Genomic DNA, 6,283 nt, shown 5'->3' with positions numbered 1-6,283 from the left:
TGGATGGATGGATGGATGGATGGATGGATGGATGGATGGATGGATGGGTGGGTGGGTGGGTGGATGGATGGATTCATGGATGGATGGATGGAACTCATCAGTGTGTGACTTGGTATTTGAGGTCATTCTCTCCTCACCCACAACCGATCGTAGCAGATGGCCGCCCCTCCCTAAGCCTGGTGATCCATGAGGTTTCTTCCTGGGAAAAGGGACTTCCTTCCGTCTGTCGTCAAGCGCTTTCTCATAAGAGGCCACATGATTGTTGGGGTTTTGTTTGTATTACTGCAGGGTCTAATGTTTCTATAATTATGTTATTGTGTTTACAGAGTAAATAGGCATAATGTCCCTACATACCTACTATAATGGAACTGCATTGAGAGCGTGACTCAATATAACAAGTGAAAGTTTCACTTCCTGGGGAAAGTGTGTGACTCTTGTTGTCCTTGTTGTATTTTTTTCTATATAATTTTGGATGCATGTTTCGGCTTGTTGCCATGCTGCAGAACAAACTGGGACTGATCAGATGCTACCCTGAGGGTTCTGTGTAATGGATAAGAATCTGACAATTTTACTTTTTCTGTGTTTTGCCAGCACTGTATGAGTCTTTGCCACTGGCACACTGTAAAAAGGCTCATGGGAGTTGTACCTCCAGCTATTGGTTTAGTGATGTGGGCCATACACTGTGTTGTCATTAATATATTTAAATGGAGAACTAATACATTGTGGGATTTTGTTTAAAGAAGTGTAAGGCACAAATGTTGGTTTCTGAATTCTCTTATCTGCTCTCAGGTCAGCCCAAATTGTCTGCAGGTTTCAGGAGACAGGGAAGGATCTGCATGCAAGTGGGGGGAAGAATTAAACACCTTTCTTACTGTCAGGTGACCTTTAATGCGGTGAAAGGGTGTGAAGCAATGAGGAGGAATGTTTATACCAAGGATAGTCAAGGGGTAGTGAGAAACATGTCTCTTGCTCACACACATGCACACACACATGCACACACACAAGCTGCTGTTTGTGTGTAGAAGAGTAAGGATGAGCAGATGGTATCTTAGCAACAGCACGTTAACAGAGGAGAGGGGAGAATGCTTCAGTGAAGGTAGACCAAACTATTGAGACTGCACACACACACACGTCCAGACTCTCCACTAATAGGTTAGTTTGTTGCCTGAGCCCCCGGGCAGCAGACAAAAGGCTTTGTATTTGAGCTACCTGATGTCGCGTTTCAGTGAGTGATTCCTGATATCTGCACTTCATTGATTTCTGATGGTGATATTAATCTCTTTGGATTTAAAAAAAACATTTTATTCCTAAATATTCCAAGTATTTAAGTGAACAGCATTTTTGAATAGCAATGGTCATCCTACACAGCTACTGCACTAGTTACCATCAAAGGGAAACAACTGGTGTTGAAGAATACCTTAGAGCAACACGATTATTAATATATGAGAGAATTAAAAATTAATTAGTAGTATTTTTAGTATTAAAGTTTAGCTTGTTATCAGTTACTTTGGGAACATGTTTATGCGATCTGTTACTCTAATAGTGTCCCCTTTTTCATCAGTACTGAACAGACAATTCTTTCTGTCTCTATGCTAAGCTAGCATTAGCCTATCTTCACATAAAGACTGAAAGACAGGTAAACAGACTTAGGTAGCCATAAGCTAGTCTTGTTGCCTCAGCACCCCCATCCCTGAGCTTAGCTCTGCCACAGGTCTATTCCACTGAGTTCTTCCTCTTTACTGTCATAAGGATTGCTCATAGGGATCTGTGATTGTTACCTTGGATAAATGTTGTTGTGGAGATCAAAGGTCAGTCAAACTGAAAGCTAAAACTGCATTCTTTTATCTCCAGCTCCTATTCTTTGTAGTGAAGTGAATCAGCAGTCTGCGTTCATGTAGTGTGAACACTGCCGGGCTATTCACTGGCAGTTGAGTTTTTGTTTGACATGTTGTCAGAGCGAGTTTAAGTTCATTTAAGTTCTTGTTTGAAAATAGTTGGTGTAATTTCTGGTAGTTATAATTTTAATGTTTTAATGAACCTGATATAAAGGATATTTGTTTATTTACATTACTGTTTATTTGTTGTTGAGTTTTTTCAGAAGTTCAGAATAGACACTACAACTCAAATAAATCTGAGAATCAAAGGAAAAACAAATGCATCCACGCCCAACAGTTGATACGTGAAAATATTTCCTTTATTTATTTATTTTTTAGTTGTTTTATTTTAGTTTTTCTAGTCATTTCAGTAAAATTGTATTACATATAGTTTTTGTTAATTATTATGCCCTTACTACAAATATGTACATTTGCATAGGCTGCACATTCAAGGAAGAAGAAGAAGAAGAAATTTTCCATTGATCACTTAATCAATTATCTTCTGCTTATCTGAATCAGGGTTCTGGGGGAACTGGAGCTTATCCCAGTCCCCATTGGGTGAGTGGCAAGGTATACCCTGGACAGGTCACCAGTCTGTCACAGAGCTAACACAGAGAGAGCGACAGTCACACTAGGCAATTTTAAATTACTAAAATAACCCAAACCTACTAACTACATGTCTTTGGACTCGGGGAAGAAGCTGGAGTGCCCTTAGAGAACTCACAGGGAGAACATGCGGAGAACACGGGGAGAACATGCAAACTCCACACAGAAAGACTCAGCCTGATGGTGGAATTGCTGTGAGCAACAGCACATATCACCACCGCTGCTGCTTTCGTCCAGTGAATGAATGTGAGTTCTGTGAGGACAAAACTCCTCTTTTTAAACTCCTGTTGTCTTTTTGTGTAAGCCCAAAGCTCGATTTACCGATTGTCTGCGCCTTTTGGCCCATCTTGTTTCACCCATACAGCACCACCTCACCACTGTTTGTCTCCATCTCACACATACACACTCTCTTTTTTGAGGTGTTGCTGTCTTCCTGGGTGTGAATGGGATTGGTTTCACAAGGGAAAAGATGCAAGGATGGATTGATGAAAGGGTAGGGAATTCAGGAACGGACAATCTGAACAAAAAGGGGAGGCAATGAAGTCAGGCAGAAAAAGAGAGGGAGAGAGACTCTGTGCCACAGAACTGACCTGATTCTGTACACCTTGTAGATGTCAAAAATGACAGCAGAGGGATGAAGAAAGAAATAAGAAGAAAAGAAGCACAAAAAATTGCACAAAAGAAATTAAACCTAAGTAACAACAAGCAGTACACCAAAAAACTAAACAGTACTGGAAAACATCGAATGGGCAAGAATGGAGTTTAAGTAAATCTCGCAGCATCTCCATCATAAAACGGTGGTACAGTGCAGACCTCAATAATACGTGGCAATTAGAACAACTAAGGCAGAACTTGGCCGATGACCTCCAGCGGATTAACAACACTGCACTCCCAGGGAAACTGAAGCTCTGGTGCTTCCAGTTTGGGTTATTACCCAGACTACTGTGGCCGTTGACAATGTACGAGGTCTCACTCAATCATGTCAATCGACTAGAGAAGCTAGTGAGCTCCTACGTTAAGACGTGGCTCAGACTTCCCAAATGCCTCAGCAGCGTTGGACTCTGTAGCGACGGGATACTGTCATTGCCTATCTCTAGTCTGGTAGAGGAGTTTAAGTGTGCAAAAGTGAGGTTTGAGATGTGACTCACAGACTCCCGGAACCCCATAGTAAGAGGCACTGCTCCTACCCTAGCAAGGAAGTGGACTCCAGCCACGTCTGTGCTACGGGTCAAATCTGCTCTTCGGCATCGTGACGTGGTGGGTCACGTCCAACAGGGCAGAGGAGGATTTGGTCTTGAAATCAATCAACACCTTTCACAAAACAAGAGGAGCGGCAGCTTTCGTCAACATTTGTCCGGGAGGGAGACAAGCCGAGGACAAGCCCCTCAGCTCCGGACCTGGGCCCGCTGAAGGTTGCCAGGGATTGGCAAATGCAAGTGGACTTGGATTAGAGGCTAATTTTTCCCACGGAGATTGTAACAACGACTCTGCGACCAGACCTCGTCCTTTGGTCTAACTCCCAAAAACTTGCTTACCTCATTGAGCTGACGGTACCGTGGGAGGAAGCAATTGAAGAAGCATTTGAGCGTAAGAAGCTGTGGTATGCCAACTTGGCAGCTGAGGCAGAGGACAGAGGCTGGAAGATCAAGGTGCGCCCGGTGGAAGTGAGGTGCAGGGTCATTGTTGCCAGTACAACAGCAAAACTGCTTAGAGAGATTGGGATCAGAGGACAGGCGCAACAGCAGGCTATAAGAGAATTAGATAACACTGCTGAGAGGACCAGTCACTGGCTATGGATCCCTTGTGTTGTCCTCGGCTCAAAAATGGTCCCTAGGTGAATGGCAAACAAGTATATGGGAATCCCGAGGACAATAGGGCTGACATCACTTGGGCAGCTAAGGCAGTCAGCTAACCACGAGACAAGCCCAGGATTGATCAACCCATGGTGGGCCTGCCTCAACAGGGGGCATCAAAAGGGTAAAATATAACATTAGAAATGTTGCTGGTTAACTGATACAGCTGTCTCAGGTCCTCCTGGGGGCTGTGCAGTTAACCTCATGGTAGTGAAACCAAAAGGAGGAATGAAAGAATAGGAAAGAAAAATGTTCCGCTCTCCTCCTCTCTGCTCTTCTTCCCTTTTCTGGGAGGCAGTGGGGAGTAGAGTGTACAGCCCGATCCGGTGGAGAGGTGTGGGAAGCCAGATCAGGCGCCCCCCTTCCGGCTCATCTCTCTGCTTACTCCTATCTTGTCCCTTTTGTCTTACTTCTCTCTATCACCTTTTCTATCCCTTTGAAGAAGTGAGGCTCCACAAATGTTAAAGAGGTAAGTATTAGGTTTTAGTTGCAGTGAATTGATAGAAGAAAATAAACTGTAGAAAACTAAACAGCAGAAAGAAGAAGAGAAATAACAATGTTAACATAAACCAGTGACACACTTCGGGGTCTGATCAACCCTGGAAGGGCCTCCTTGGATGAGGGTGTCTAGTGATAATGGCCAAAACACCCGATGAATCCAAGGTCCACTACTGACGATGTGTCCCAAATCTTAATATGATAATGTAGATCAGATCTCTAATACCTAAACCTAACCAAGGAAGAAAAAATGGCACATTAGCCTGGGTAAAACACCGAAAGTTGAGGCATAACGATCTGTGCTGCTGGTAAAGTTTCTGGGCTGCCTTTGCTCATAATAGCCATCCCTCAAGATTCTCTCCATTTAAAGCAATGCATTATCAGGGACTCTAACATCTAGCCCTTTTACTGAATTAGCTTACTGCTAGGTTGTGTACTACTGGTCGGGGATCAACCCAATAAAGGTGTTCAGGCAAAAAGATGGACTGAAAAAGAGGATTCATGAATGGATTGTTTTAGGAGTAAAGGAACAAGTATTCCTTGTGTCACTGAATATTATAATATAATAATTCACCTGAATCCTTTTTACTGTTGATCATTTATTTTTTTTAAAAGAAGTGTGTGGGGCATGAACCTATGAAGAATCTGAAAGAAAGGTTGTCAACCCCCGTCAAATCTAGATCAATCCTACTTACCAACAATAAGTGATTATCGTATTTTCCGCACTATAAGGCACACTTAAAATCCTTTAATTTTCTTAAAAAAATCAACAGTGCCTTATGTATGAATTCTGGTTGTGCTTACTGACCTCAAACCAATTTTATGTGGTACACGGCGCTAAAATATTCTATGACCAAGGTGAAAAACCCAGCAAACTCCTGGCTTGGCGTATAAAACAGCAGGAATCTGAAAAGGCAATTACAAAACTTGAAACTTCAAATGGAAATATCATAGTAGACCCATTAGAGATAAACAATGCATTTAAAGTGTTTTATGAAACGTTATATAATTCTGAATACAACAATGCAACTAGAATGCAATCTTTATTTCTAAATAAAATTGATATACCCATAATTTCAGACAAAGAAAAAGAAAATGTTGACAGGCAAATTACTATGCATGAATTACTGATGCTATAAACTCTCTAAATGCTGGTAAAACAGCTGGTCCAGACGGATTTCCAATCGACCTTTACAAATACTTTAACGATAAATTAGAACAGCCTCTCTTAGATATGTATATAGAATGTTTTAATACTGGTAATCTTACCGCCTCGTTGAGGGAGTCCCTGATAATATTGCTTCCTAAACCTGGAAAACTAAATAATAAGTGTGAAAACATGCGTCCTATAAGCTTAATCAACACAGACACTAAAATTCTCTGTAAAATTCTCTCCAAAAGATTAGAAAATGCTCTTCCAGTTATTATAGGAGATGATCAAAATGGATTTGT

This window comes from Haplochromis burtoni, unplaced genomic scaffold (assembly GCF_018398535.1).
Source record: "Haplochromis burtoni strain Fernald_Lab_line unplaced genomic scaffold, NCSU_Asbu1 Contig_1064, whole genome shotgun sequence".
NCBI classification, from domain to species: Eukaryota; Metazoa; Chordata; class Actinopteri; order Cichliformes; family Cichlidae; genus Haplochromis; species Haplochromis burtoni.
This window is presented reverse-complemented; position numbering follows the sequence as displayed.